The 8848-nt window shown below is 53.9% G+C and overlaps 1 long non-coding RNA gene across 1 annotated transcript; it reads right to left on the bottom strand.

Moving 5' to 3' along the window:
- Positions 1 to 1954: 1954 nt before the first annotated feature.
- LOC306815676 lies at positions 1955 to 3756 on the bottom strand. The gene is made up of 3 exons (XR_013777438.1): positions 3669 to 3756; positions 3030 to 3220; positions 1955 to 2050 (listed from the first exon to the last, which is right to left on the bottom strand). It is a non-coding gene; the product is annotated as an uncharacterized lncRNA (long non-coding RNA).
- Between the last annotated feature and the right edge of the window lie 5092 nt (positions 3757 to 8848).

Raw genomic sequence — 8848 nt, 5'->3', positions numbered from 1 at the left:
TTCAACAAGGGCAGTGCCAGATTCTGCCCCTGGGATGGGGCACCCCTGCCTTGGTGTATGGACTGGGAAGGAGAGGCTGGAGAGCAGCTGCAGGGAGGCACCTGGGGGTCCTGGCCAAGGGCAAGTGGAACATGAGTCAGCAGTGCCCTGGCAGTCCAAGTGCCACCGTGTCCTGGGGCAGCAGGCCCAGCACCAGCAGCTGGGCCAGGGAGGGGATTGTCACACTCTGCTCTGCACTGGGGTGGCCTCACCTTGAGTGACAACACAACATAGAAAAGACATGAAGCCATTGCACAGTGTCCAGAAGAGGTCACTAGGATGAGGAAGGATCTGCAGGGGCTCTGTGAGGACCAGCTTGGTTTGTTCAGCTGGAGAGGAGGAGACTCAGGTCAGACCTCACTGAGCTCTTCAACATCTTCCCAAGGGGCAGTGCAGGGACCAGCACCAATCTCTTCACTCTCATGAGCAGGGACAGGACTCAAGGAAACGGCTGGAGCTGAGTCAGGGAGGCTTAGGTTGGATATCAGGGAAAAGTTTTTCACCTAGAGGGAGCTTGAGCAATTGAACAGGGTCCCCAGGGAAGCGGTCAGTCCCAGCCCCAAGTCTGTCTTGGGACAAGCAGCATTTGGACAGTGTTCTCAGGCTCACGGTGGAATTGTGGTGTTCTGTGCAGGGACAGGAGTTGGACTCAATGATCCTGATGGAGTCCTTCCAACTCAGCAGATTCTGAGCTTCTCTGAAATTACTTCAACATCCAGCACTCAGCTTTCACTCAAGAATAAAGCTGTTCCAGCCTGGTGAACTCAGTCATTCCACTCCTCCTAAGTACAGCACCTACAATATCCCTCAACTGCTTTGGATGAACAAAAGAAATAAACTGCATTTAAGTGTCACAGTAACAATTCCCTGCTCTTCCTTACTGGCTGCTTGCAACAGAGGCCATTTACAGGGCTGCTCGGCAGGGGCCATGGTGTGCCCTTGCCATGGGAGGGGGCAGAACAGGGCATGGGTGCCCCCTGTGTGCCTGCCACCCACGAGGGGTGTGGCAGTGACAGAGGACATGTGGCCTGGCCGTGCCACCAGGGGTGCTAGGATGGGGGACAGGTAGTCATGGAGGTGCCACAAAGGATGTGGTGACACCAGGGGACAGGCATCCATGGAGGTCCAACCACGAGGGGACACATGGCCAAAGAGGTGCTACCATGACTGTGGTGACACAAGGGCACATGTGGCTATGGAGCAGCCACCATGGGTATGATGACACCAAGGTGGCCATGGAGGTGGCACCACAGGTGTCATGATGCTCATGGAGGTGCCACCACGAGCGTGGCAGGGCCAGGGGACACGTGTCCATGGGTTGCAAATGCTGGCAGGTGTGGCAGTGTGACAGTGACAGGCCAGGTGTGGGGCTAGGCTAGGGTGGCTCCATGCCCACCCCATGGGTGGCCCCACAAGTGCCAAGTCAGTTTGGCTGGGTCCTGGTGCCGGAGCCGCAGGACCAAGCCCGGTGCCACTGTCCCCTGGGGACATGTGGGGACATGGGAGTGACGAGGGGGGGACAAGGCACTCCAGGTGGCTGTGCCAGGCCAGCACCTCCCACCCCATGCCCCAAAGTTCATCACCTCCCAACCATCATCATCATCACCCTAAAAGTCATTTCTTCCCCAAACCATGACCTCAAACCATCCCCATCACCCCCCAGCCATCCTTGTCACCCCGAAATTCATCACCCCCCACCCACCATCATCATCACCACCCACCCATCATCACTCCAAAATTCATCAACCCCACCTATCATCATCATCCCATCACCCACCACCCCCAAAATCATCCTCATCATCCCCCACCCATCATCACCCCCCACCCATTGTAATCACCCCAAAAATCATCACCCCCCACCCATCACCCCAAAATTTCCCCCACTCTCCCACCCTTGTACCCTCTCACCTGCCCTGGTGACAGCACGTCTACTCCTCCTGCCCACGGAGTGCAGGTACTGCTGAAATTCATGTGGCCTCATCCCCTCACATCCCCGTGGCTTCTTGGGTGCCTTGGAGGGGTGGAAAATGCCCTCTGGAACAGTGACCAGCACATGCTGGCCTTGGGGACACCCCTATCACCAGCCCTGTTGCTGTCGGTGTCAGAGTGGCTGTAGGAGCGTTTCCAGCCCTGCAGCGGCACCCAGCCCGGCTCCTCGGGGATCCCCCATCCCTTTCAGAGTCCTTCTGGGTGTGGCAGTGGTCACGGTGTGCCACTTGCAGGTCTTTGGTAGGGCAGGGGTCTCAGGAGTGTCCAGCGGGGCTTCCACCTCCATGTGTGGTGGGGGGGAGTCCATTTTAGGAGGTCCAGGGGCTGCATTACATGGCGGTGGGATGGAGGGAGTAATTTTGGAAGGTCCAGGGGTTGGATTTGGGGGTGGTGGGATGGGGAGAAGAATTTTGGGCTTGGATTTGGGGTCAATGGAACAGGGGAGGCATTTGAGGGGGCTGAATTTGGAATGATGAGATAGAGAAAATAATTTGGAGAGGTCCATGGGGTGGATTCGGGGGTGGTGGGGGTGCACTCCCAGCCTGGCATCCCCACCTTGAAGGGTCCCAATTTGTGGAGTCCCAAATTCTCGAGATGTCCCTGCCCACCCAGGGAAGAGGTCCCCACCCAGTGAGTGCCCACACCAGCCCCACTGAGGCCCACCCCTTCTGGTGACAGAGGAACAGAGTGACAGGGAGACAGGTGATGGGTGCCCCCCAACCCATGCCACGGGCACAGGGGGACTCCCCTCGGGAACGCCCACTGTCCCCCTTTGTCACCCCTCAGGGGCGGGGGGCTTGGTGCACAGGACCCCCTCGCTGTGCCATCTCCGAGGTGGCACCTGCGCTTTTTGTCACCGCCACCCACCAGTTTGTCACCAGTGCCCCAAAGCAGGGCGTGGCCACATCTACAGGACGGCAGGGTGACAGCATTTTTGGGGTCAGCCCTGGCCACTTCCACCCCCCATCATCCCCTGAGGATTCTGGCAACCCCGCACCCACCACGTTGCAGATTCATGGCTCTGGTGTCCATCTGGATCAGTGTCCATCCAGAATGGGATCCATGGCTCTGATATCTATCCAGACCAGTGTCCATCCAGAATGGGATCCATGGCTCTGGTGTCCATCTGGACCAGTGTCCAACCTCTCCTGTACCCATCCATCCCAGGCTCCCTGGCCCTGGCTGCTCTTCACTGCAGAGTGGACAAGACCCACATTCAGCCCGAAGATGACACCAAACCCCCTCCCACCAACATCACCAGGCCACCCAACCGGAGTGCCAGTGTCCCCTGGCAGCCGGGCCAGCTCTGAATCTCTAGGAAGTGGAGATCCACAGGCCCGGGGCAGGGACACGAGGGCATCCAGGATGGCAAGCACCGAGTCCATGTAGTACGGGGGGACAGTTGAGGACACACTGCTGCGGGGATTTGTCCTCCCTAGTCTCCATCCTCTGTTCCTTGTCTGGGTGAGGAAGGACAAGGAGAGGATGGGATTTGCCTTCGTACCAGAGGGAAGGAGATTCCCCCATTGCGTCCCCGTCAGGACAGCGCACACAGCGGGGCTGTCCTGCAGCCGGGGGCCGTGCTGGGCTGGGAGATGGAGCAGGACAGAGGGGGAAAGAGGCAGTGACTTTCTGCTCACCTGCCTCGGGTTCCCGGACCATCTTCCTCACGGCTTCGTCTTCCTCCTTCGGCCAAGGTTTGGGAATGGGAAATCCTGGTTTGGGGGGGAAAACAAGGGCTGAGCACATTGGGTTTGATGGTGGCATTGCCCAAGGGCAGCTGGAGCAGTCAGAGCCCCTTTCAGCCTCGGGGGCCCGGAGCCCGCTCAGCACCAACCTCCCGCACCCCTCCAGGCTGCCGGGGGTCCCCCGGCTCCGGGATCGCCCCTCTGTGCTCTCCCCGCTCCGGAGCTCCCTCGTTCCCCTCCAGCTCTCCCGGGGACCCCCACAGCCGATATCGCCCCCTCCCCGCCGGTAAAAAGTGACCGCCACATGGGACCCGGCACGATCCATTCAGGGGCATTTCCAGCTCAGCTTTTGGTTCCTGCAAGATCCAAACATCTCCTGCCCTGGAAAAAGCCGTCCCCTAGAGTCCCGCGATGGATTTGTGGCCAGCGCCCCTCCCCGCTAACCTCCTCTCCCAGGGGAGGGCCGATGCTGCCGTACCCGCTGAGCTGCCGCCTGAGGGGGCGGCCGGGCTACGCGCGAGGTTCTGCGGCTCCTCCTTTTCCCCCCACTCCCCCTCTTTCTGTTCCTGCTTCTGCTCTTGCTTCTCCTGGGTCCCTGCTTTTCCTCCCTCTCCTCCTCTTCCTCCCGCTCCCCCTCCGTTCCCCGCTCGGCCCGGGCAGGTGTCAACACCCAAAAGCAGCCGCGCTCTGCTCTGGGAGGTTCCAAAGCGGCCTCGCCCCGCGCGGCGATGGGAATGATAGTGGGAGCACTGGGAGCGGTACTGGGAGCACCGCAGGCGATCCTGAGAGCCCCGGGAAGGAATTGGGAGCGCTTTCCCCCCCAGTACCGCTCTTACTGGGAGCATTGAGAGCAAGGAGCGCTGGGACGCGGCTACAGGCGGCGGTGGGCGGGGCCAAGCACGAGGGCGTGGTTATGCAAATAAAGGAGCGATCGCGCATTGTGATTGGTGGGCTCGAGCAGCGCGCGGTTTTCCCGGTCATGTGAGAGCCGAGGGGAGCCAGAGCGATGGCGGCGGCGTCTGGTAGGAGGGAACCGGGACCGGGAGTAGGGACAGGGCCGAGAATAGGGCAGAGATACCGGGAACGGGGCCTGGAATGGGGATAGAGACTGGGAATGGGAGCTGGGATGGGAATATGGGAACAGGACAGGGAGTGTGCAACCAGCAAGCACAGAGAGAATCTGGGCTGGGGATGGGTGTTCAGCAGTGCTGCAGTGGAACCCATCGGGGCTGGGAGCTCTGCAGCTGGGCCTGCCCTGGGCTGCTGCGGCCCAGGGCCCAGAGGCTGGAGCTGCAGCCTTGCTCCTGGGGCAGAACAGGAGCCTGGGGCAGGCCCATGGCCCCTGCACGGCCCCAGCAGGAGGGAGGGAGGGCTCTGAGCCCAGGGCTGCTGGCAGGATGGGCTGCTGGGGCCAGCTGGGGGCCATGAGCAATGCCCAAAAAAACATTGAATGGGACGGTGAATGTGAAAACAGCAACCAGAGAGAGAATATGGGATGAGGATTAGGAAGATGGGACCAGGATTGGAAATGGGAATACGGGAGTAGAACTGGGAGTGGGAACTATGAAATGGGACAGGGATTATAGAAATGGAAGTATGGAAATGAGAGCAGGAATATGAGAATAGGAACAGGACAAGGAATATGGACCTGGAAATATGGGAAAGGCAACCAAACAGAATATGGGACAGGGAATGAAAGAGGGAATGGGATCCAGACTGGAATGGGAGCAGGATGGGACTGGGAGTGAGGTGACAGGGGAATGGGCAGGGGGACATGGGGACAGTTCCAGGGCAGGGGGTCCTTGATCAACTGTCCCAGAACATCCACCAGGATCTCCCAGTGCAGCTGGAGCTGCTGGGACTGGGGTGCCCAAAGCCCTGTGCAACCCCCCAGTCCCTCCCAGGAACCCTCAACTCCCTCGGACCCAGCATCTCTCTTATCCCTGGGAAGATCCCCCCATGTCCCCTTCCATATCTTAGTTCAACTTATTTATTTTTACCCCAGTTTTGTGTGTTTGGGAAGTGCAAAGAAAATCCAGAAAGAAAAGGCCATGGGGAGCCAGGAGGATGTGGAGCCCCAGCCAGGTGTCTTCCCAACATAGATCACCTGGGACCACTGGGGCTCTGCCCACTGGGGGTCACTGGGGATCATCCTGCCGTGGGGGATGGAGATGGAGCAGTGCAGTGTCTTGGTTTGAAAGACAGGTGTCTGCTAAGGAGGGTGGGAGCCTCTCTTGAAACAGAAAATGTAAACTCCCTCCCTCTAAATTAATGTAACTTTGAAATTAATGAGCTCTCAGGCAAAGATGGGAATTGGAATAACAGTTATTCCTTGGGAAAATAAAAATAAAAATATAGTAATACAACAAGCAAAACAGTGACATAGTTGTAATACAACCTAATGCCCTGTTGGTCAGGGTGTTGCTAGCAGTGTGATTAAATGCTGACTATAGCTTTCCTGGAGTGACAGATGTGGTTTGTTGAAACATGATTTTGGAGAAAGATGTAGTTTCTTTTTTAAGGTCTAGTGGTGATGAAGATGGTCCTGGTCTTCCACTGGGAATTTAGTGGGAAAAGGTTGCTCTGATGTTTCAAATTTTGGATTTTATTTAGGTAGGTTATGCCTTTGCTTGAGGTTAGACTCATCTAAACAGCCTTAAAATACCTTTTTTATGTACTACAGGGACTTTATCCCCTTCCACTGTGTGCAAGGGTTCAGACTGGGCAGGACTTGCTTGATTGATGGACTTGGGTGTTAAATATTGAGGTTGCTTTTGTTAAGTTAATTTCTCAATTTTTGAAGGCCTCCCCACCAAGTGCCTTTAGGGTAATTTTACGTAGTCTGTTGTACAGTTCAACTTTCCTGGTAGCTGATTTATGATAAGGGATATTATATATTTCTTCAATATCCTGGTTTTGGGCTGAGGTGTTTCTAAGGCTGTTCTTGAAATGGGTCCTGTTGTCTGACGATTCTCTCAGGGGTGCTGGGTCTTTATAGGACTTGCTTTTTTGTGCTTCAGACGGTGTTTTGAGTAGTAGTGTGAGGTACAGGGTGGGTTTCTAATGATCTAGTGGTGGCTTCTACAATTGTGCTCACATAGCACTTGCCTTGAGGGGTTTGAGGCAGTGTGATGTAGTTCATTTGCTGGGCTTCTTTATACTTATATTTGGAATACTGGCCCCCATATTAGAGAGGCATTATCGGCTTGGCTTGCTTGATTTTAGCACATGTCTTACAGTTATGGATAACTTGAGAAATTCTATTTATGGTTAAATCTACTTTTCAGTTTTGTGCCTATTTAGAGGTGGCATTTTTGCCTTGATGGCTTGAGGCACTATGGGCCTATTGAGTTAGGAACAACTCTCCCCTATGCTTGTAATTTAAATTTTTTTGTGCCATCTCTATTTTTGCAGCTTGATCTACTTGTTTGTTCTTTTGGTGTTTTTTATTACCTACCTTTTGGGGACATGCCTATCTACAAAATGGACTTTTACAGAGAGTTTGTCTGAGTGGCAATGTTTTTCCACTCATCATCAGCCTCAATTGGTTTTCCTTTATCTTGCTAGCTGGCCTTTTTTTACCTTTCTAGCTAACTGCACAGAACATTGGTTACTATTTATGATTCAGTATAAAGGTAGAGCTTTGGCCAGTTCTCTGTTTCAGCAGTGTCCAGGGCCAGCTGAATGGCTTTGAGTTCAGCAAGTGCACTTGATTCACCTTCTCCTTCAGTAGCTTGTGTGACTCGTCGTGTGGGGCTCCCTGCGGCCACTTTCCACTTCTGGTTCATCTCAACCATGAGACAGAAACTGTCAGTGACAAGAGCACAGCGTGTTTCTTGTGCTGGTAGTTAGTGGTATGGTGGAGCTTTTTAGCCTGGGTTACTTGTTTCTGCTCCTTTTTGTTAGTGAGACTAAAGTTTTAATCTTGTGGCCAGTTTGTAATTATTTTTTAAAATTTCAGGGCAATTCAGATTTCCAATGGCTCACTGTGTGATGAAGGCAATCCATTTATTCTATGTAGTGTTGGTGGTGTGGTGGGTAGAGGGATCCTTTTCTTTAAACATCCACTCCAGGACCGGGGTAGTTGGGGTGCCAAGAGGAGTTGTGCTTTTGTACTAATTACTTCTGAGGTGGCTTGAACTTTCTTATTTTTGTGGGAGTGTAGTTGGCTTTGGTCTTTCCGTAACTTTGGCTCTAGAATTTTAGTGCTCGGCCTTGAGTCTCCCCAGGCACCTTCTGCTAAAGGCTCCAGGACAAGCCATTGTTCCTGGCTGCAGAGTAAAGCACATTCCTCACTTTTGGTCCTGTCCTGACTGGGATAAAGGCTACTGCATGAGCCATTTTCTGCTTAATGTGGGCAAAGGCTTGTTGCTGTTCAGGGCTGGAGTTGGAATTGTTCTTCTTGAAGGTAACCAGGTAGAGAGGGCTCACAGTCTGGCTGTACTCAGGAATGTGCATTCTCTAAAAACCTATGGTGCCTAGGAAAGCTTGTGTTTCCTTCTTGCTGGTTGGTGGAGACATTGCAGTGATCTTATTGATAACTTCAGAGGGAATCTGATGCCATCAATCTACTACCTCACTCCCAGGAACTGGATCTCTCGGGCAGGTCCCTTGGCTTTGCTCTTCTTGATGGTAAAGCCAGCTTCCTGCAGAATCTGGATGATCTTCTCTCCTTTCTCACACACTTTTATTGCTGTGTTCATCCACACAATGATGTTGCTGGTATACTGTAGATGTTTTGGAGCTTTTCCCCTTTCTAGTGCAGTTTGGGTTAGTTTATGGCAGATGGTGGGGCTGTGTTTCCAGCCTTGGGGCAGTGGGTTCCAGGTGTGCTGGACACCCCTCCAGGTGAAAGCAAACAGGCCTGCACTCTGCTGCCAAAGGAATGGAGAAAAATGCATTGAAAAATTGCAATGTCAGTGGTGCCACTTTGCTGCCTTGGACTCCAGCTCGTACTGGAGTTCCAGCATGTTTTCACAGCAGCACTCAGCAACTATTGAGAGAGAGACAGGGACTACTGACTGGTGATCAGAATCCAAATTTACTGTGAGCTACATATGCTTATATACTATTTTTAGGAAGGCTAGTATTTTTTTTTTATTGCATTGATTGGGTTAATCATCACACATATT

This window comes from Erithacus rubecula, assembly GCF_903797595.1.
Source record: "Erithacus rubecula genome assembly, contig: scaffold_184_arrow_ctg1, whole genome shotgun sequence".
Lineage (NCBI taxonomy): Eukaryota > Metazoa > Chordata > Aves > Passeriformes > Muscicapidae > Erithacus > Erithacus rubecula.
The sequence above is the reverse complement of the archived record's forward strand: the minus strand, read 5'-3'. Positions and strand labels throughout refer to the sequence as shown.